At 41.6% G+C, this 23,715-nt stretch overlaps 1 protein-coding gene across 5 annotated transcripts in view; it reads left to right on the forward strand.

Annotated features, from left to right (window-relative positions):
- The first annotated feature begins 5,370 nt into the window (after positions 1 to 5,370).
- The window catches only part of PLEKHM3 (pleckstrin homology domain containing M3), a 176,574-nt gene continuing 158,229 nt past the window's right edge, over positions 5,371 to 23,715 (forward strand). For 3 of the 5 annotated variants that reach the window (XM_073218216.1, XM_073218218.1, XM_036994997.2), the window contains exon 1: positions 5,372 to 5,553. The gene's annotated coding sequence lies outside the window, so the exon portion shown is untranslated. Of the gene's footprint in view, positions 5,554 to 15,398; positions 15,772 to 23,715 lie in introns of those variants that run through there. The other 2 variants (XM_036994995.2, XM_073218217.1) reach the window with 2 other exon arrangements.

Raw genomic sequence — 23,715 nt, forward strand, 5'->3', positions numbered from 1 at the left:
CAGGGAGAAGTTAGGGATCTACGCTCTAAAATATCTAGCCAGGCCTAGAAAGGAAAGGATTTCTGTCTTGGTTTTGGGAATGGGCAGGTCAGAGAGGAGCCATTTTCTGTCTAAGGTAATGGACTTTCTTTGTTGAGATAGAAGGAATCTGAGGTAAGTGACAGGAGGGGAAGAGATTTGAGCTTTGACGGGGGATACTCGGTAACTTCTGGAAGCTAGAAGGTTAAGTAGGGAGGCAGTGTCAAGTTGAGACTGTTCTCACGAGAAACTGCAGAGTAGAAGATTGTATAATAAGGTGGACTTGGAGTGATCATGATGAAACTGTTTGAGGTCCTGAGCTAGGACCTGTCTAAAAATACGGGGACTATCTCGGAAGCTTTGTGGCAAAACTGTCCAAGTGAGTTGTTCAGAATGTCTTGTGTATGGGTCCGTCCAGGTGAAGATGAAAAAATCTTGGGAGCAGGGGTCTAGAGGGATAGAAAAATGGGTCCTTGAGATCTAGGACTGAGAAGTGGGATGCTGAGGCTGTATGGATTTGGAACTAAGGGATGGATAGGGACAATGGCTATGTTGATGAGGTGAAGGTCTTGGACAAGGCGGAAAGATCCGTTGGTTTTTTTAACAGCTAATATGGGGGTATTAAATGGGGAGTGAGTGGGTCTGAGGTAATTTTTGTTTAAGAGATCTTGAATGATGGGTTGGAGGCCTATGAGGGCTGAAGTGGTTAGGGGGTATTGGGCCTGACAGATATACTGAGAGGGGTCACATAATTTGATAGAGGCAGGGGGACATAGGGCCATGGAGGGGCTTGTAATGTCCCAAACTTTGGGATTTACAGGGTGTATGAGGGCAGAACCAGAGCTTTCATTGGGTAGAGGGGGGTCGTCAGCTATGAGGGCCATCAGAAAGGGAGTACTGGGGGCTGTGGGAGTGGATATAGTTATGGAAACGTGGAGGAGGGAAAGGATGTCTCGTCCTAGTAAAGGGATGGGACACTGGGGCATAACCAGGAAGGAGTGGGAGAAAGGTATGGGATTGTCTTGGATTGTGCATAAAAGGGGGGGGTTTAATGGGAAAATCTGTTTACTTCCTACCCCGACTATAGGAGTAATGGCTGGCGTGGTAGGGCCCCGGTATTCTCGCAAGACTGAGAAGGTGGCTCCTGTATCTAGGAGGAAGGAGATGGGGCGACCGTCTACTGTTAAAGTAACTCTGGGCTCCTGTTTGGTGATGGAAATGGTCGGGCGAGAAGCCCCCGGGCCCCATCAATCTTCTTCTGCCAGCCTCACTACGGCAGGCTTAGGATGGGGGTTGTTCGTCCAGCCTCCCCTTTGGGTGGTTGGGCAATCAGACCCCCAGTGGCCCTTTTTGTGGCATCTGGGGCATGGGGTGGTAGGAGATCTGGGGGAGGGGCACGCCCTTGACCAATGTCCCTCTTTTCTGCACTTGAAACAAGCTCCTGGGGGGGCTTGTTTGTAGAGGGGCGCCCAGGTTGTGGTTTTATTAGCTGGGCCAACATCTGGAAATTGGCCTGATCAGCCTTTTGTTTACGGCGTTCTTTCTCCTCCTCCCGGTTATGGAAGACTTTAAAGGCCACTGTTAGGATCTCATTTTGTGGGGTAGTGGGGCCCTGTTCTAACTTTCTGAGTTTAGCTTTAATGTCGGGGTAGCTTTGAGCTAGGAAGTATGTCATAAGGACATGTCTTCCTTCAGGTGTTTCTGGGTCTAGGCTGGTATACTGTAATAGGGCTTGAGTGAGTCTGTCTAAGACCTCGGAGGGCGTTTCATCTCTCTTTTGAATTATGTCTTGGAGCTTTTGAAAATTGACTACTTTACGAGCTGCCTTTTTCAGACCTGCTATTAAGCAGGAGGCAAAAATATCTCGAGAGCGGAGACCTACGGCGGTGTTATAATTCCAGTGTGGGTCTTGTTCGGGGACAGCAGTGGGGCTAGGGGGATAGGTGGGGTCAGTCCTGTGGGTTTCGGTAGCGTGCGTTTGGGCAAAGTCCCAAACTCGTCTATGCTCTTCAGGGAGGAGAGTATTGGCCAGGAGCATGAAAATGTCATGATGTGTGAGGCTGTAAGACTGGAGGGTCTATTGAAACTCCCTGATGTATGTCGTGGGATCAGTGGAAAAGGAACTTAGGCATTTCTCTAGTTGGGCTAAATGTCTTAAATGCCTTTGGATCCTGCTACCTCCAGGAGGGGGGCGATAATTTTGGGAGGTTGTCAGGACTAAGTCTGAGGGGGACTGAAGGGTTCTGGCTCAGTCTGTGAGGAAGTGACATGGTCTAGCTGCGCCTATTCAAGCAGGTCCTGAAGTGCGGAAGGGGGGCAAAGAAAATAAAGATAGAATCAGACCCACGTGTTGCCAGCCTGCAGCCCAGCTGCTTGCCTCTGCTGCTTTAAGTTGGGCTTGAACCCATGACTCTGAGGTTAAGAGTCCCATGCTCTACTAACTGAGCTACAGCAGGGCTCCAGTTAATTGCTTATGGAATGCGTAAACAGAATGTTCTTTGTTCTCCATTCCTGCCACATTGGCAAGTGGGGGAAGGGCATAGCTAGAAGCAGGGGCGGTGTTTCTACACATCTTCAAGGTCTCCCTATTTTCAGAGTGAGGAGTCTTGGCTCGTCTTCGAGGACAAGATATGTTTTTGTGGACAGATAACTTCCAAGGACTGCACCGGTTGTTCTCTAGCTTGTGCTTTCCCATGCTGCGTTCAGACATGGGGGAAGGTGCTTTCCCATTCTCCCTACAAACATGTGAGAAGACAAAGGCGGTCCCTAACAGGGGAGAAATAGGTGATGAGGGCAAAGATGGAGGAGGCCCCTGGGACCTAGTTAAAGGGGGGCTGAAAGGCTCAGGCTTAATCTGCGGGGGACGAAGGCAGAAGAGGTGAGATGGGGGAGGAGATGGTGGGGGAGGAAGGGAGAAGGGCTGTTGTAGGAGAAGGGGAAAGGAGTGAACGGGAGGCTTCTGCGGTAGCGGTGGCTTGCAGGCTAGGAGAACTTGGGAGGGGGCAGGGAGAGGAGGAGGCGGAAAGCTTCGATATAGGGAATCTCCTTCCATTTTTTCAGGCGCTGGCAGTAGTTAAAAAGATCGCGAGTGATGTTAGGATCAAGAGTTCCCCCTGCGGGCCATTGGTTGTTATTGTCTAGGGGGTATGTCTGCCAATCTTGGGAGCAATATTTACGGAGAAGTTTTGGTTTTATATCAGGCGTCAGGGAGAGGGTAGCCAGATGCTTAAGCAGGCATTCAAGAGGTGAACTTTCAGGGAGGGATGAGGAGGCTCCCATGGCTAAAGGACAGAGAAGGAGACAAACAGGGGAAGACGAACGGAGATCCTTGGACTGGAAGCAGACCGCAAGGAGACAAAGGGCATCCCCGATGATCCTTGGTGGTCTGCAGAAACTCGTATACGAGTCGGAATTTCTTAGGAAGTGTGGGTCGTCACCCAGACTTCCCTAAGAAGGCAGAGTGCCGGAGTCTCGAGGTACCTAGCGCTAGGAGTTTTCCGTGGACGGAGCAGAAGGAGGGGGGGCGGGGAAAGGGAGTGTTCTCATCCGCAAAGGAGTCACCTCGTTTATGGCTGTTGGAGGGGGGTGCCTGAGAGTCTGCCACAGCCGTGAAGGCCTGAGGCGGGGATTTATGGCTGTCAGAGGAGGGGCCTGAGGGTCCGCCGCAGCCGTGAAGGCCTGAAGCGGGAAGCGTTCCCTCCTCATCCCCAAGCGTCAGGGCCTTGCCGGACGATCACGGTCAATGGCACTGCGATAGCTCGGAGAAGAGTGGCCCACCCCGGGGAAATTGTGCTTAAAAAGTTTCAGCACTGATGGAAGGGATGGTGAATGCGTTTATGACTGTCCGAGGAGGGGCCTGAGCGTCCGCCGCAGCCGTAAAGGCTTGAGGCGGGGATTTATGGCTGTTGGAGGAGGGGCCTGAGGGTCCGCCGCAGCCGTGAAGGCCTGAGGCGGGGAGCGTTCCCTCCTCATCCCAGAGCGTCAGGGACTTGCCGGATGATCATGGTCAATGGCACTGCGATAGCTCGGGGAAGAGTGGCCCACTCCAGGGGGAAAACTTACCTAAAGGCCAGAGAGGAGTGGTGAGTGTGATGAGCCAGCGCCGGAAAAAGAGGACGAGGGCAAGCTGCTGCTGGTGTCCGGGGGAAGATGGGGCCCAGTTGGGGTGTCCCATCTCCCGGGTTTCGGCACCAATGAAAGGAAAGGAGCGACACATAGCAGCAATTCACCGGAGAGTTCCGCTTTATTAGGGAAAGGTGCTGGGTTATATAGGAAGGGGCATGAATTGATTGAGGTGTCACTTCTATGGGGCTGTTGGCTGTTGGCTATGTGCTGGGATTGGGAGGGGAGCGAGAGGTGATTGGGCTTCAGGTGGCGCCGGCGGGAACCGAGGACGCCCCCCCCAAGAGAAGCCGGAAGTTTGCCATCTTACTGGTGGGGGCCCTTCATCTCCTACTTCCACCGCATGTTGGAATTGGGTCCCAGAACCCCATTTACTCACACATGAAAGTTTGAGAAGTACCATCCTAAGAGATTCTGTTACTTGCTTTGTAACAGCAAGTTTGAAAATCACTGGTCTAGGAAGATTGATGAGTACACAGATTAATTTGGCATGCGATGAATGCAATTAGAGAGTAACATGTAGGTTCCTCTGGGTATGCATATAAGATTCAGGTCCCTCTGTCAGAGGTTTGCAGGATGTGATATTACCTGCATAAGCCAATGGGATGGGGCAGGGGTGAGGGCTTTCATCATAGGAAACCACTGTACAAAAATCTTGAGGCAGAGAACACTGCTAATTTAAGGAGCAAGAAATGTACTTCAAATTGCAGTGACTTTTTTTTTTTAACAAACTGATTTAAACTCTGAACATCAACCAAGGAAGATAATTAAAATTTAAAAATTCAGCTGTTAAATATTTCTTATTCTTTAAGAGGGCAAGTCAGATTTTTTGATTCCTACCTTGTCTCTGTTGCCTCTTTTTTTTTGCTTCCGTTTCTTCATTGAAACATACATGGGCCTGTGCTTTGTCCCTGTTCTGGGGTGGTGAGAGAAACCGAAATATTCCTGCCCTCAGGGAGTTTATGCATGAAGCTGTGGTGGGGGCGGAGAAGCCAATAAAACAATGAAATAAATGACTGAAAATTTCCAATTGCAAAAAAACATTTCGACATAGGAGGAGACTCCACGACACGCCATTGTTTTCAAACGTGTATGAGAAAAACTGTGTAAGAAAACAGGGATAAGGAGCCCTGCCCTACCGGGCTGCTGGGTCTCCTGGGCAAAGAAAAGACAACCCACCGTGTCCTTCGGACTGGGAACCTTGTGCTTCCGAGTCTCGCTCCCCGGGCTGCCGCGGGGAAGCATTTAAGCGTGGGACCGCGAGAGGCGCTTGTAAACAGACAGCCGAGCCGGGATGGTCGGCGGCCGGCCGGACGCGCTGTCATCCAGGCGGGGTTGCGGCGGAAGCCGAGCCCTGGCCGGCAGCAGACGGCAGGCCCGGCAGGTGGAAGGAGAGAAGCGGCCGGCGGCCCGGTGAGCATCTGCCTGCATCTGTGAAGCCTGGCTGGCCAGTGGGGGTAGGGTGTGGGGATGACCGCATTGTAACAAATAGCCGAGAAGCGCCCTAGGGGAGAGGGGGTTGTGCTGTTTCTTCCATGCCCTGGTTTTTGTTTCGTGCTAGACTGCGCCGCAGCGCGGTGGGTAATGGGTGAGCGGTGATAACACTGGCTGTTTGTTTTTATAAATCAGATATATAAGTAGAAAGCAGTTGAAATAGCTCATCTAGTTATGTACGTTTTTAGCCTTGTCCCTCCCCCATCTTCCGCCTCCCCTCCGCCCCGGGTCCTAGAATCCAAACCTCGGCAGAGCCTTTAACTCACATCACTCCGGGGCTCCCAAAGAAACGTCGATTGTTCCTTCTGCTGACTGCGCTCATTTTTAATGTATAGTAAATGACACCATATGCATGATGACAAGCATGATTTGGTTTGTGGCAGGATTACTAACCCAAAAAATCAGGATAAGGAAATTTCAGACCCATTCCTGAAATAAAATAATTTACTACTGAAATATACAATTGAATGACAAATTGAGATTGGTCTAGATTTATAGCTGACAAGTACATTTGAATATGCCAGCTTAAACTGACATTGTGCTATTGTAAACTTATTTGGATGTTTTCCTTTTCTCTTTTCCACCTTACACCTGGGTTTTTTTCTTTAATATTTTAATTTCAGTAGTAATAATGGATTGCAATTTGTATTCATTCATAAGGCATTGTATTATAAAATACCACATGTAAGGTATAGTTGGTATACAAGGCAGTTTTCATTTTGTTAGCCTCCTGAAAATGCCTTAAGCAAAATTGGATGATACAGTCTCTCAAAGGTAAGAAGACATGTCACCTTGGTCACACTGTCTAACTTTTAGTTCACAAAAGAATATTAAGTTGAATTGCACATAGAGAAGTGTTTTAAAATCATGCACATCAAAAAAACATTAATGCCTGGTGAGTTTCTCTTTAAAATGAATATTTTCACAATGTAATGGTTCACAGCAAGACCTATAAAGCCAGACCACCTGGATTTAAATTCCTGTGTGACCCCTTCCTATTGTGTAACCTTGTGCAGTCTTCTTGCTATGTTTCCTAATCTGTAGGATAATAATAGTTTCAACCTCACAGGGCTGTTAATGAGGATGAAATGAGTTAATATTTTATTAAATGCTCAGAACAATGCATGTAATAATTGCTAAATACATGCTTGTTAATAAATACATAGACTAAAAACTTACCAGTGTTGAAAGTAGAATGGTGCTTGCCAGGAACCAGGGTAGGGATGAAATGGAGAGTTTTGTTGAATGGGTATAGAATTTCAGTTCAAGATGAAGTTCTAGACATTGGTTGTACAACAGTGTGCATGTACTTGACAGTACTGAACCACACACTTAAAAATGGGTAAGATGTTAAGTTTTATGTTATGTGTATTTTCCCTACAATTAAAAATTTTAGAAAATACTAGTATTAGCAAAGTTATGTATTTAAAATCTTTATTAGCACACAGTAGCCCAATCCATAGGTGCCTTTGTCATGGTGAAAATGCAGCTTCTGGCAGTCATCAGTAAGATTCATTTGTTTGGTAAATTCTTGCAATTAAGATTTATCATAAAGAGAACAAACAAATTACAAGAAACAATACCTACGACTCTATGGCTGGCAGAATTCTAAAAATGACCTTCCACCAAGATTGCATGTCCTAATCTCTGGAACCTTGAAATATGATGAACTGTGAGTCCCTTGAGTATGTTGTTATACGGCACAGTTAAGTTCAAAATGGGGAAATTATCTGGGTGACTCTAATCTAATTACAGGAGCCCATAAAAGTGAAGAGCTTTCTCTGGCTGGGGAAATTAGAAAGATTTGAGAAGAAACTCAGTATGCTGTTGCTGGTTGGAAAATGGAGGGGACACTTGAGAAGGAATGGGGGCAGCCTTGAGGGATGTAGGAGGCCTAGAATCGCTGAGGCGGCCAAGCATGGAAACAGGAACCTCAGGCCTAGGGCCACAAGCAACTGGATTCTGCCAACAGCCTGAATGAGCTTGTGACTGGTTTCTTTACCAGAGCCTTTAGATAGGAGCCCAGCTTGGCTAACACCTTGATTTTAACTTTGTGAGAGAGACCCTGTGCAGAGAATCCAGTCAAGCCCACCCAGACTTCTGACCTTCAGAACTGTGAGATAAGAAATGTTTTTTGCTTTAAGCTACTAAGTGTGTGGAAATTTGTTATGCAGCAATAGACAGCTAATACAGACTGCAGCAGAAAAGAAGACAAAGACAGGAATAGACTCTCCATAGAAGAGAAAATTAAATGGCTAATAGACATGAAAGTACATTCTCTTCCCATTAACCAAAGAAATGAAAATTTAAACAGCAGGGCACCATTTTTTCCAGCTTATAAATTTACATAGACTTTTAAAAATTATAATTCTCCACATGAGTTAGTGTGCAGTGGAGCAGACACTCTCAAATACATTGAAGGATGCACACGTTATAACCTTTCTGAAAAGCTTGTTGGTGGAAAGTATGAAGAGCCTCATTGATGCTCGTACCCCTTGATCTAATAATTCCACTTTTAGCGATCTCTTGATCTCTTGATCTCTTGATCTCATGAGAAATATTTTTTAAATAAATGTTTACAAATGTTTAATGTAGTGGTTAGAAAAGTCAAATATTGGCAGTTATCTAAATGCCTAAAAACAGTTAAACAGTTTAAATAAATAATGGTATCATCAAAACATACAGTATTATACAGACATTTAAAAGGACTTTTATGAAAAATTTTAACAATGTGGAAAGGTGTTACCCAATTATTGCTAAATGGGGGGAAACAAGACAGAGAGCTGTATGAATAGTATGTCCTCAACTATGTTTAAAAAAAACACACACACAAAAAGATTAATTTACATAGGAAACAGGCTAAAAGAGCCAAAATGGGGCAGTGCTTTTTTCCCATTGGAGGGTAAATAGGCATTGTTTATTTGCCCTTTTATACTTTTCTGCATTTTCAAAAGGTTGAACAATGAACATGCAGAACTTTTAAAATAATCACAGTCATCAATAAATATATATGTATTTTACCATCTGCATTATCTAGCTACAGAACCTTTTCGTTATCCCAAAAGAAAGCCTCATACCCATAATAAATATTTTTAAAGCTGTTACATCACTATGCAATGGAGAATGCAATGAATCTAAAACACTATCCAATCCAATGATGAAAAAAAAATCTATAAATAACTTAAAAATGTGGCAGAAAGTGAATTCTTAAAGAAAAACAATGAAATAGGAAACAGTAAATGCTATTGGAAATATTGAGAATAAATTTAGATAACTTCTTTCCCAAAATCAGTGAAAGCCCTGTGGTAGGATCAATGGATGTTATACTGAAGTAACAGAAAAGGAAGGCACATGTTTGAATTTTAATTAAAAGTCTGAGTCTGTTTTCTCATAGATTGATGGGTTTTAAGCTTTGGGCTCTAGACCCAAGTTAATTATACGAGTGGAAAAAAAAAAGAACTGTGATGGATATGTAATCGCTGCCAAAAAAAAAAATGACTGTGTTATGACTAGGCAAACCAAGTTGGGCCTCGCCCAGTAACACCCAAGGCCAGTATTTATTGAATATTTATCAGATACTTGACATATTCTATTCCAATTAATCATGTGTGCAGCCTTCCTATAATACTTGAAGTCAAGTCCCGTATTTACATATTTAAGAAGCAGGCAGGTGGATGGATGCTACTGTAATTACTAGTTTTAGAAGACCTGATTTTAATAGGAACCTGGAAAAGATTCGATTTTTGGGGGCAGGTATTTTAGGATCATCCATATCTAGAAAGTTTCCAGGAGCACCAGACCATTGTTACTCCTGTACTGCTCCCTTTTCTATTTTTTCTTTACTCTATCCTTGCACACCTATCAAAAGGTACAGAAGGTGTCTCTGGCCTCATTGGCTTCTAGACAAATGCTGACTTTCTTCATGGGGAATGTTAAGCCCTTAAAAGAAACAATATCTAACAAAGAATTAATTTTTTTCTTTTTTCCTTTTCTTTTACAGTGGATTTTGTATTTGGTTCATAAGTAGCTGAACTATATTATAGCTTGGCACTCCTTGGTACAAGTTAAATAATTCAGAGAATTGAGTACTGAGTGAGACTGTGATAAAAATTACTACTAGTAATAGTAAATTCCATGTGTTATGTTTCCTTTATTTCATTGTCCACTGTGGATATTACCAGACAGAAAATAAAAAGTCCACATAATTTACCTTCTCTCTGACAATCAGGTAAGAACTGTGTTTGGTCAGTGAATGTCATTGATCTTGATGGCAGCATGAGTTATGAGCAAAAACCAAAGTCACAACATAGAGGCCATTGCATTGAGATGTCGGGCATGCTGTTTTCATTAATGTTGTTCGTTTTTCAAAAACTCATTAACTCTTCATTTGAGTTATGTGTTTCAAATTGGATTCCTCAATTATACGCCACATTTGTGAGTATGGTAGAGATTTATTTGTCCAGTTATCTTGATTAGTGTAACCAATTTATAATTCAGGACAAACTAAAAAACTGCCCTGTTCTGCATTATCCAGTTTACTTGTGGACATTTATCTAACTGGGAAATTGTTAAATATGTACTTCACTGTGTAGTCTGTAGATGTAATTATAGTTGTAGGTTTTTGGTCACAGAACAAGGAACATGTATTATAGGTTAGGAAATGTCAGAACTGTAACCAGCAATTGTTACGGTCCAGGAAATTAGCCAGATGATCTCCCATGTTGTTAATCTGTTTTTATCAGCACTTTAACTTTTCCAGAACATCTTCTCTTCTACACTCAAGGATTCATGGATTCATTGATTGAACAAATAAGAATTGAGCACTTGTTTTGTACCGCAGCACATAGCTCTTACACTTTGAGTCAGGAATACAACCTTGAACAAAACAGACACAGTCTTTGCCTTTATGAAGCTTATGATCTAGTAGGGAGACAGACAAATAAACAGGCCATTTTACACAGCATGAAAAGTATTATAATTGAGGAAGTCAGGATATATGGGAACACATAAGAGGGATGTCCAAAATGGACATGGGAGGTCAATTTTGATACTTCTGCAAAGACCTGAAGGCTAAATTAAAATTAGTAGGTTGTAAAGCAAAACAGAAGAAACAAAATAGCAGTAGACTCATAGACACCAAGAAGGAACTAGTGGTTACCAAGGGGGAGGGGTTGGGGAAGGTGGTGGGGAGGATGAAGGAGATTAAGGGGCACAGTAATTTGCGATCACAATTTAGGTTGGTCATGGGGATAGTAGTACAGCTGGAGAATACAGTTAATGATTATGTAACATCTTACTACATTAGTGGACAGTAACTGCACTGGAGACGGGGGGACTTGATAATGTGGGTAAATGTTGAACCACTGTGTTGTGTGTACGAAACCAACATAAGACTGTATATCAATGACACTTTAATAAAATAAATAAATAAAATTACTAGGTTGTGTCCCTGTGTGTTATAGGGAAAGAAGGTGGTAAAGAAGATTCAACAGATAAACCCAGGAAAGGAAGTGGCTAAGAGCTCTTAAAAGCAGTATTCAGGAGAATATTGTTTATCCAGAAGATAACAGGTTTTTAATTTCAGAAAGCCAATTTAGGCTACAGTGTAATGAAGGATTAATGGAGGGCAAGACTGAAGGGAAGAAGACTGAGTGGTGATGTCTGAACTAAGGCAGTAAAGAAGGAAAGAAATAGGTAGGCTTGGCAGATCTTGTAGAGGTAGAATGAATGACTTGCTAATTTGGAGTGAGGAAGCCAGAAGGGTCAAGGATGATATTCATCTTTCTGGAGTAGATGATGATGTCCCTTCACTATGTGAAGAGTGCCAGAAGGAGGGGCAGGTCGAGGACAAGGTGAGATCTGTTTTGTGCACATTGGTACTTACAGGACATCCAAAAGGCAGTTGCATATGTGGGTCTAGAGCTCAGGAGAGCAGTCTGTTCCTCATCCACCATGTGGACTGCTACTGAAGCCACAGAAATGGAGAAGATCACTCAGGCAGAAGAGAAACTTAAGTAGGAGGGTTATGGGGAAAGTGGAGGAATGCATACATATGATATGGGCATAGGAAGGGGAAATTACAGAGGGGAATGAAAGGAGCATGCCAGGATAAAAGGTGAAATACCAGAAGAGACTGCATCAGTGAATTCATGAGAGCAATGCAGAGAGTGGGTGTTCATAGGTCAGATACTGCTGGAGATTAGGTCAGATGTGGAGTGAAAAATTCTCTGGGTGTAGCAAGAAGGATATTGTTGGTGACCTTGGTCTATTCAGTTCCAGCTGGGGCACAATCATTGCTTCTGGGGGAGAATGAATGGGTGGTGAGAAGTGGAGTCAAAATACAAAAAAAGTGAGAAGTGAAGAAAGTACACAGAACAAGTTTCTTCATGAAACTTGGAGGAAAAAGGGAGAAGGTGGAAAGTATTCTAGCTTTAGAGGAACTTGGAGGGCAAAGGCAGATTTTACTTGTTTTTTTCCCTTGAGAAGAATATTCCTTTTGGAATCATCAAGCATTTGCACCACTGAATCACTCCAGTCTGAGACCACCAGAAAAGCTGACGCACAGCCACTCATGCTGCCTGGAACAATGCAGAAAGAACCATTGAGTTGATTAAAACCTTATTTAAGAACTTCGTAAACTGATTAGTCACCAGTTTGTTGTTTTATCATGGGAGAAGATCAAGGAGAATGGGGTGACCTCTTTCCCTGGTACACACAAACCTTTATTGGCATCCTGTACCCTGCTTTGGAGTTCACAAAACACTATGTGATGCCATTTGATTTGTGCTCCAAAACAACTTTTGAAGAAGGTAGGACAGATATCCTTATTTGATCTGCATCAGAGTAATGAATTTAGGTTCAAATGGCTCTCCTAGAATCATACATCTGGCAGTGGTGCATATAGTTCAAATACAGGTCTAATTCCAGCTCCTGTGGTCCAAAAGTAATTTCCCTTTGCTGAAAGGTCAGAGATGATGTCTGTATTTTCATTGTAGTGTGATCATATGAAACCTATGCATATCATCATCTTTCCATAGAGTTAAGAAACAAAGACTGAAGGTTGTGGGTCAACTTTGTTGTTGGTTAAATCCCCATATACATTGATATTTGTCCACCCATCTCTCCCCCAAAAAGTTAGAAGGAGACAGTTTATTTGGACATGCCTTAATAGTTAAAATGTGTTCAAATTATTTATAGTCACATGTAATTTAAAAATATTCTTTTAATTCTTTGACAGAAATATTTATTTGCAGGGTTTTTTTTTTTTTTGAGAGGGCATCTCTCATATTTATTGATCAAATGGTTGTTAACAACAATAAAATTCTGTATAGGGGACTCAATGCACTATCATTAATCCACTCCAAACCTAATTCTCAACAGTCTCCAATCTTCTGAAACATAACAAACAAGTTCTTACATGGTGAACAAATTCTTACATAGTGAATAAGTTCTTACATGGTGAACAGTACAAGGGCAGTCATCACAGAAACTTTCGGTTTTGATCACGCATTATGAACTACAGACAAGCAGGTCAAATATGAATATTCGTTTGATTTTTATACTTGATTTATATGTGAATCCCACATTTCTCCCTTATTATTATTATTATTATTATTATTATTACTTTTATTTTTTATTTTTTTATTTTTATTTTATTTTATTTTTTTTGAGAGGGCATCTCTCATATTTATTGATCAAATGGTTGTTAACAACAATAAAATTCAGTATAGGGGGGTCAATGCTCAATGTACAATCATTAATCCATCTCAAGCCTAATTCTCGTCAGTCTCCAATCTTCTGAAGCATAACGAACAAGTTCTTACATGGTGAACGAATTCTTACATAGTGAATAAATTCTTACATGGTGAACAGTACAAGGGCATTCATCACAGAAACTTTCGGTTTTGATCATGCATTATGACCTATAAACAATCAGGTCAAATATGAATATTCGTTTGATTTTTGTACTTGATTTATATGTTGATCCCACATTTCTCCTATTATTATTATTATTTTTATTTTTAATAAAATGCTGAAGTGGTAGGTAGATGCAAGATAAAGGTAGAAAACATAGTTTAGTGCTGTAAGAGGGCAAATGTAGATGATCAGATGATCAGGTGTGTGCCTATGGACTAAGTATTAATCCAGGCTAGACAAGGGCAGAAAGACATCCACAGATGCAGAAGATTTCTCTCAAAGCAGGGGGGGGTGAGGTTCTGAGCCTCACCTCTGTTGATCCCCAAATTCTCACCTGATGGCCCCCCTATTTGCAGGGTTTTTTTAAGCAAACATTTTAACAAGTGCTTCTGTCTATTGGCTAAATGAAAAATGATGTCTTAGGGAAATACTAGTAAAGGTTTGGGCAATTAGGACTACATAAACACTTGCAAAAGCACTTGTTCGGCCTTAATGAAGTCTCAGTTATTATACCCTTGCAGACATTCCAAGTAATGTGTCCAAGGCCACTAAGAGAATTGAGGTTAGCTATTTAGTTAGAAAATAGCTTTTCACTCTGTTTGTTCGGGGACCTCTCCATCATTCCCTTAGCGAACTTACAATGACACAGAAGTATTACGGAAGTGATTTTTTTTTTTGTAAACTAAGTAGTATACACTATTTCCCTTGGTGGAAAGATATTTAGCCATTAACTTTCTGGGTCATGGGATAAACAAACAGAAAGATTTAAAAGATTTTAAAATAAATATTAAAGTTGCTGGTCCTTGACAACTAAAATTTGAAGCACCATGTGTGTAGTTAATTTGCTATTAATTGTCATACAGGACTATATGTGCATTTTAGAGTCTTATTTCTACTCACCGTATTACTTTGGATAAGTTACCTCATCTCTTTAATCTGAATTTCCTTATCTGTAAAGTGGTAATAATAATAGCTGTTCTCCTTAGGTTCTTGTGAGGATTTAACAATGTGAAGCAGATAAAAGACTTCACCTAATGCCTGTTCTTTAGTAAGTGCTCAGTAAATATTAGCTATGATTCTTCTTAATGTTGGTCTTGGCTTAGGAGTTCTAAGAACTGTGTATTATTAAATACATTATTCCACATTTAACATATGTCCATCCACATTGGAGGAGTCATCTTCAGGACATCTTAAAAGAGTTTAGTATAGTAGTTGTACTCTCCAATAATGGGCAACTATTTGAGTCCCAACTATCAAATGCCTGTCATCCTAATGTGTCTGATTAAACAGCCAAAGAAATAGGGACCAGTCAGAGCTCCACAATGTTTACATGTTGCAGAATTATTTTGTAAAAATCCATTCCGCACTGATGATAATTGTCATAAAAGAAATTTAAATCCAAATTTGGGGATGAAAAAGTAGTTCCTACTGTTCTCCTTCATACTTTATAAACCTTTCCTTTGTCTTATACGGCGGGCAGAGATTTTTCTGGCCTTCATATTGTACATAGGGAAATAACAAAGACCACCCTGGTTTTTCTGCCTTACCCTGTCCTTAGCATCAAAGACACTGGTCAGCCTTTGCCAGCCTTGCTTGTTTCCTGACAGAACTGGTAAGAGGCTGCCTGCAGCCAAGGTCACTGTCACAGATTAAGTCCAAGAGGAAGGGCGGGGTCATGGATGCAGTTCTTCCGCTGAGTCTGTCTGATGTCTGTCCTTTCCAATAAGAAGAAGTCACCTTTCGCTTAGACCTATGGGTCTGGTATTCTTGGGGTGCCATTTAACAAAGACCCAGGCTCTGTGATGAGCAGGTTCAAGTGCAGTAGAAAAAGAAAAAAAAAATCTGCTAAGTACTTCTCATGTACATTCACCCTAAGTGCCCACAGATACCGGTTTTGGGAATGTGTGCTGGTTGTTGTTTTTTGAGGGTTAAAGTAGTATTTTCCCTTCTGCTCCTCAGGGGCAGTTGCTTAAGGAATTAAAGTCAACAGGAAATGAGGCTTTTACTCATTTCACGTGATATCTCAACCACCAAGCAAAGGCCTGTTGGTTGGGGTTGTTTCCTTGGGGCAGAAAGACTGGGCAGCTTGTGAAGAGCCCTCTGTACTTATGTGTTCCGTTTGTACAACTGTTAGTTTATTTTGCCCTTACTCTTATTAGGAACTTTGAAGCTGTTGCTGTAGGTTGACAGCTTTGTGCCAGGAGCAGCATCATTTCTAGAGTAAGTTTTGTTTGTATGTTTTTTTCCTTTGTCTTTGGCTTCTTTCCACTGAAGTCACCTCTGTGTACATGTTTTTATGTCATTTAACTGTGTGTCTCTTAAGACTCCTTATTGTCCCTTGATTATTAATGATTCCTTATTTATGTTCACATAACATCTTTTGGGTACTTGTTAGGCATTATTTAGACTTGGTTTGATGTTTCCCCACTAGGTGTTAAGTTCTTCAAGGGCAGAAGCTAGGGCTCTGTGCCCCTAACATGTAATGTAGACAGTGTTAGGGCCTTTGGTCCATCCTCTGTAAATGCTTGTTGAGTATAAATGATTAGGAATCAGCTAGCTTTAGTAGGAATAGTAATTGTTTTAGATTTTACAAAGAATTTTCACATTCTGCATTTGTGCTTCGTGTCTAGGGTAGGTAGGGCAGGCACTGGCAGGATGTCCATTTTGCAGACAGGGAAGGCCCAGAAGCCCTGAGTCACCCTGATGTGCGGGAAGTCATTCAGTTAGAAGGCGGTGCTGGGACGTGACCTGTTTCTGGTGTCAGAAATGTGTGTTCTCATTGTCACACCTTTGTCCCTTGAACAAACTCAAAACTGGGTGGCTTGCTGGTTGGATTCAACCCCCTGACTCCTTGTTTATGGTCCTTCTAGCATCAGGAGCTCAGAGTGATTTAAGGTCATTTAAAAGGTGTGGAACTTGGGTGGCTCAGGACTCAGGGATTCCAGGAACCTCTTTTTCTACCCCATGGAGCCTTTAACTGACAATAGAATAGACAAGTCATCTTGATCTCTTTTAAATCATCTTTAAAATAATCCTGCTACTTATCTCTCTTTGTTTACTACTAGCTTTTATCAAGAAGCTTATCCAAAGCCCTTTCCAAACTATACTCTCAACCATGCGTGTGAGGATGATTATTCTCAGGAAAGCCAGGTAGTTTTATGACCTGATGACATGTTTAAACCTAAGGCTACTTCTTTAGCTCTTTTTGAGTATCCTGTATGTCTGCCTCTCAGTGTAGCTTGTGGGTGGCTGTTAGCTTCACTGCTGCAATCTGTCACATGCTCAGCCCCTGCCCGCACGGCTTGGCTCAGATGGCCCGTATATGCACTGACCAGTTATTCCCTGTTGCATTTTGCAGGCTCACTCTAAGACATGTGGTTTTTATGATGAAAATTTTCACCTTCTTCACCTCAGTCTTAGATTGAAGATAATTTGAGTGGTTCTTTTGTTTGTTTTTTAATCACTATTCCCTGCCATAGAGGTAAAGGGAAATGGAAAACACTGAGTCTGCATTTTTAGACAATTACATAACTGAAGTTTGTGTCTGTCTGTTTCTAAAAGCAGGACCTGTTGAAACCCTGGTGGTTTTATGAAGTGGGTTTCCCAGTCAGAAGCCTTGGCTTTCCAATCCAGTGGTTGACATCATAGCATAATCACATTTACTGCCTTCGACAGCAAAGCTGTCTGAGATTTGAAGCGCCACACTTACATTAGTTTGGTTTCTGAGAAAACATCTTGGGGCCTCAAATGTCACCATGATTTTGCAAGTGGCAAATAATAAACAAGTGTAGAGATGTACTGAAAAGTGCTTTAAATTGATTGCCTGGGCTATTTCAAAGGGAACATCTCCTTACTGGTATTAGAAAGAGCTTGAGCTCTAAGTCACTGAAACTGAAACCAGCCAACTTACTGATTTGGAGTGGTTCACAGACTAATTCCCAAGTCCTGCATAGTTTTTTTCCAAGTGCTTTTGTTTCTATAAAAGATCTAAGTGAGGTCTTGGCTACCTGACCTTTGCCATGTTATTTTTAAACCTGGTTTCAATAGCTTAGAAGCTTTCTAACAAGACAAATTTTAAAAGCTCAAGTCAATATATTTCATAAAGCATGTCAAATTTTACTTAAATGAGTTTATGATGAATTCAAATATACTTTTGCCAGAACACCAGAGTGGTGGTTATGTTTAAATATGTCAGTGCTTTGAAAACATTCAAGAATATTTCTTGAGCACCCATTGTGTACTAGCCATAGTCCTGGGCCCAGTGGGGGTTATGGAAAGAAATAGGGTAGAATTGTTGCTCTCATGTAACTGTAAGTCCAGGAGGGTGGCATGTGACCTCAGGCAAATTATGTATCTTAGAGCCTCAGTTTCCTCATTGTAAAATGGGGATAATAGCACCCACATTACACATCATTAGGCTTGGAAATATAAAGTATGAAGCAATGCACCTAGCACAAAATAAGCTTTTGATAAATATTACCATCATCATTTCAGAAAAAATAGGTAGCATGCAATCTATGTTGTAGGGGTGTTACCAAAGACATTCTGTGAAGTTTAAAGAAAGAACAAACTGTCTGAGAACCAGGGACCAAAGAAAGTATGTGGCCAAGGGAGCATCTGAGCTTGAAGGGGGGATAGAGCTTCAGTAGGTAGAGGTGGGTAGGGGGTACCTCTGAGATAACTGTAAGCAAAGTTTTGGAGTTGGGAAATCATAAAACTTGAGCAGTAGCATTCCACTTTGGAGGAAAAGAGTGTTTTATGGAAGAGAAGTGGGACTTGGACAGGCAAGCTAGGCCATGATTGTGAAAGGCCTGGAGTGTCATTGCTGTTGGAAGCTTCACTGAAGGATTTTATTTGCTCTTGTCTCCCTAGTGCCTAGAACAGAGCCCAGCCAAAGTGAGCACTTAGCAAATATTTATTTAACGAATAACTAAGCGTGATTTTAGAAAAATTGAGCTTAATTTCACCGCGAGATAAGCCAGGTTGAAATGTCCTACAAATAGTTGGGAACATAGGACCAGAGATTTAGATTGAAGGTGGATTTTGGGGAGGCATGAACACCAAAGTAGTTATTAAAGCCACAAGTATGGCTAAATGACCTAAGGAGACTATGTGGCTGTAGTCAGAGAAGAGAGCTCATCCTCCTTTGGCGAGGAGACAAATAAGGACAGGAGAAAGACTGAGAGTGAGAGGAAAACTAAGAGAATGTGGAGCCTCACAGCCTGGGGGAACCATTTGAGGAGGGACTGGCTAGCACTCAGGGAGGGCCGGGCCTGTGAACAATGCCAGAGGATGTATGCAGTGAATAGTTGTAGCAGAGCTCAGTCCAGCAGGGCCTTGGGCCAGGTGGTAAGGTGTGAGTGGGCACAGCACGCTTTGGGACAGTCCTTTTGTTTTTCCAAGGTCAGTGTTTACTGGCATTGCTTTTTCACATACATTTAAACAGATGGTATGCCCAGACTGTATATATATATTCTGATTCCAATTAAATATCAGGCAAAACACTCCTAACTATTGATTTATTTTCTCTGAGTTATCAGACCCTCACTGATTTTTCTTTTCCATATCTGTCGGTATTTTCCAGAGTTTCTGAGAGTATTCCTTTAAGAAATGGGAAAAATATATACAAATTACTTTTTTTAATGTTATTCCCTTTATGCGAATAAACTTCTTGTTTATTGAAACTTTTATAAAATGCAGCCATTAATGTTCCCTCCAGGCCTATGAAAATGGGATTCCATCTGTGTTTCTAGATGTCATCCTCTCACAGACCCTGAGCTGCTCTTACCAAGTCCACACTGGCACCATTTCTCTATCTGCTGCACTCCATCCACATGCGTGTGTTGTCCTTACAACAAAGCACCATGAAAATCATAACCTCTTGGGGCCTCATGGTCCAGAAAATTCCTCTTACTAGGATCAGATCCTCTTGTGATGGATTCTTTACATTACATAACTCTTAGAAAATTTTCAGTCAGCTGTAACCTTAACCGAAGTGGAGAACAGGTGAGAGCCACATGTGCTGACCAACCTTGTAATCCCCCTGGCCCTCTTGTTTGGAAATGGATTGGCAGGAACATTTTATCCTAGGTGTCTTTGGCATAGTTATCTTTCTCCATAGTCCAGCTGCTTCTAAAACTGCGTGAGCCCAGACACCCTCTCAGCACTCATTAAATTCTGATTACAAGCCATGTAGTCAAGTGGGAGGAAATCAGCACTTTTACCATCCAGCTTGGGAGAACATGTCATATCTCTGTGTGGGCTGGGCTGGTATTATTGTTCATATCTGCTTCTACCTCTGTGTGGGAGGACTTCTATATTCATCCTGTTAATTAGCCTTGCCTAATAAGCATGTAAACAGTGGATTTCCGTGTTAGAAAATAGCAGTACACTGATTCTCCATCCTGTTACATTTTGGTGCATGCCTGAGATTCTCTGGGTTGAGCTTTTAGTACTGCACTGACAAACAGACCTCAATTTCTCAACCTATTAAGTAGGGGAAATAACCTTTTACAGAAAAGGTATTCTATATAAAAATAAGATAAGGTGTCTATAGGCCTTTGAGTTTGGCCAAAAAGTAGTGTATTACAAGTAGTGGGATGCAGAGTTTGTCTTTGTTGGGCCAATAGATCTTTGAAGGTAGAGACTAGGAGCACATGGTGTTGAATGGGTGAGGTCCATTGGAGTGCTCCAAAATTGCACAGCAGTTTGCATTTGTTAAAGGCATGTTGGAACAGCTACCTACCTAGTGAAAGAACCACAGGCAAAGCAATTTGATACTGGCAATGTTATTAGATGCAGGTAGCTGAGTAAGGCTCCCAGAGGTTAAATGGTTTGCCAGAGGCCACCCAGCATGTGTGTGGTCGAGCCAGGTTTAGAGGACAGTTCTTATAAGCTCCTGATTTCCAGTTTTGTGCTGAGGCAAACCACACTGCCCCCACACACCGATTTTACTCTGTTCACTGTGTCAGAGAAGTTAGTCATATTTTGACCTGTCTGAATGTTTTCTTGTTATTTTTTAATTAATTCATTTAAAACCAAATGAAGCAAACTTAAGTCTTAGTTATAGAGAATACACTTGTCAGTAGACCCTTGTTTTTTAGTGGATTACTTGAGGCTGTACATCCGAGGGAAAAGGTGAAATGCCAAAAAGACTAAGGTTGGAAAATGGGACCCAAACGGATGAAAACATAGAGGTTAAGTAGGATGCTAAGTAAGTCACTGTGCTTGCTGTCAAGTAGCTCAGAGTGTGGAGTGGGATAGACAGATATTGATCATTTCAGTACAACGTAGCACACCCAGGGTGCTATGAGAGAGCCTGAGCAATTCGGAAGAGCTCTCCAACTTGCACTAAAACATGGAGGAGTAAAATGGGAAAGGTGAGTGTTGGTCCATAACTACAAATAGCAGAGGTGGATAGGTCATAAAGGGTCATGAATGTCATGCAGAGGAATAGCAGTACCTTCATTCGACACGTGAGTATTTAGTGCCTTTTTTTCTATGTCAGACACTATTCTAGGCACTTGGGGTACTTTAGTGAAGAAAGTGAGCATAAATTCCTGACCGTGAGCAGCTTACATTTTAGTGGGGAGAAACACTAAACATTAAATAAATTAATTAATTAAGCAGTATGTTAGAAGTTGGTAAATGCATAAGGAAAGAGGGTCAAGCCAGATGACCAATGTTAACCTGAATGGTAGTAAGTCATGTTGGTAGATAGTGTCTACCCTTGATATGATGTTATGAGAATGGCACTTCACCTCTGGTTTTTCTCACCAAAACATATAGCCCCAGTCTAACCATGAGAAAACATCAAACAAATCTAAGTTGAGGGACAATCTATAAAATACATGACCTGTGCTCTTCAAAACTGTCAAAGGTCTTAAAAAAACAAGTAGTCTGAGAAATTCACAATCAAGAGGAGGCTAAAGAGACTTGACAACTAAAAGTCATGTGGCATCCTGGATAGTATTCTGGAACAGAAGGAGAACATGAGGAAAAATTGAGGAAATCTGAAGTATGAATTTTAGTTAATAATGATGTATCAATAATGCATCATTAATTGTGACAGCTGTACCATACTAATGTAACATGTTACATGGAGAAAACTGGGTGAGGAGTCCATGGAACTCACTGTACTATCTTTGCAATAATTTTGTAAATCTAAAACTTCTAAAATTATAAGTTTATTTTTTAAGAAAGAGTAATGGGGATCAGAGCCCAGGATGGAGATGTAGTTACAATTTTTAATAGATGGGCCAGGGTCAGCCTCATTCAGAAGGTGACATGAACAATCATGTTGGTGTCTGAGGGAACAGCCAGTGCAAAGACGCTGAGGTGAGAACAAGTCTGCAGGTTTGAGAACCAGCACAGAGGCCCATGTGGCCAGAGGGAGGGGATGAAGGGGAGTAGGAAGAGTATGAGGCCATAGAGGAAGGATGGTGAAGCAGATTAAAGGGGGTACTTTTGGGCTATTGTTAGTCACATCTCGTATGCCAGGAATCATGCCATGTATTGTTTTATTGTCTCAATTATTCTACGAGAGAGGTATTATTAATTTGCTGATTTTGCAAATGAGAAAATAGATTAGAATGGTCGAATAACTTGTTGAAGTCCCTTTGCTAATAATTGGAGCTGTAATTTCTTCCATCTTCCTGAGCCCCAAAGTTCTTCTGCCCCCTGGACTAGAGGAGGCTGGACTAGATCTTCTAAGAAGCAAAAGCCCACTGGAAAATCTGAACCTCTGTTGTTTTTTTTAAGTAGTAGTAAAAAACATAATATACCATCTTAACCATTTTCATGTGTCAGTAGTGTTAAATATATTCATACTTGTGAGACAGGCCTTTAGAACTTTCCTATCTTGCAAATTTGAAACTCTATACCCATTAAACAACTTCCTCTTTCTGCCTCCTCCCAACCCATGATAACCAGCATTTTCCTTTCTATTGCTATGAATTTGACTACCCGAGATACCTCATATACACTGAATCATGCAGTGTTTGGTTTTTTTTGTGACTGGCTTTTTTACTTAGCATGATATCCTCCAGATTCATTTATGTTTGGCATTTTCCAGAATTTACTTTTTAAGCATGAGTAATATTTCATTGTATAGATGTCCCACATTTTCTTTATCGGTCTGTTTTGTAAATACAGTTTTATGAGTACACAGACATGCCCATTCATTTCCATGTTGTCAATGGCTGCTTTCCCTACTACAATGGTAGACTTGAATAGCTACAAAAGTGGCTATATGGTCTGTGAAGCCAAAACTATTACCTCTTTACAGAAAACATTTGTTGACCACTGTTCTACCGGGGAGTCTTGAAGAGTTAAGAGAAATGATGTGGCAGTTGTGTTTCAGAGAAGGAGACAAGAGGCAGGAAGACCGTGCCTGCTTTATTGGGGGACACTGATATGGACATGGGACTTGCCCTCAAGAAGTTTATAGTCTAATTGAGGGAAAAAAGACAGTTTACAAAGTTGACTTGTTTAGTGATGCTTAATACATTCAGGGAAAGGAAAGACATGAAAGGATTGAGTCCTCAAGAAAGACTATCTGTCATAGAGGGTTGGGATTTGGGAAGAGATGGGTCAGATCCATGGAGTGTGTGGAGAAGTCTGTCAGCATTCTCACCCATGCCTTGAGAAGTGAGGGAAGACACAAAGTATTTAGAGCTGTGTCTGGCATATATTAAGTGTTCCACTAGAATATAAGTCTCATGAGGGTAGCTTTTATATTTGTGTTGTTCACTGTTGTTCATCCATGCCTAGAACTCAGTACTGCTTCAATAAATATTTATAGAATGAATAAATCATTGCAACTCTCAACTCCTTTTTGCTATTTAATTTGTACTGTGCAAATACAGGTAAAGAGGTGGATCTCTCACACTAGTCTGTTATTTATTACACTAAAGAGCAATTTTATTTTTGCTATTGTTAAAGCAGCAGCTGTTTTATTTATTGTTAGAGGTAGTCATTATGTAGTGAGAGGGCTGTAAGTCAGAGGTCTGAAAACAAAGGAAAAAGGGGAAGAAGAAAATGTCAAATAATCCTAAAGATAGCCACTCAGAAGTAATTAATTCATTTATTCAACAAATATTTATTAAATTGCAGCTGTGTTCTGGAGGTCCAAGGGTAAGCAAAATAGGCACAGTTGCCACCTAT

This window comes from Manis javanica, chromosome 12 (genome assembly GCF_040802235.1).
Source record: "Manis javanica isolate MJ-LG chromosome 12, MJ_LKY, whole genome shotgun sequence".
NCBI classification, from domain to species: domain Eukaryota; kingdom Metazoa; phylum Chordata; class Mammalia; order Pholidota; family Manidae; genus Manis; species Manis javanica.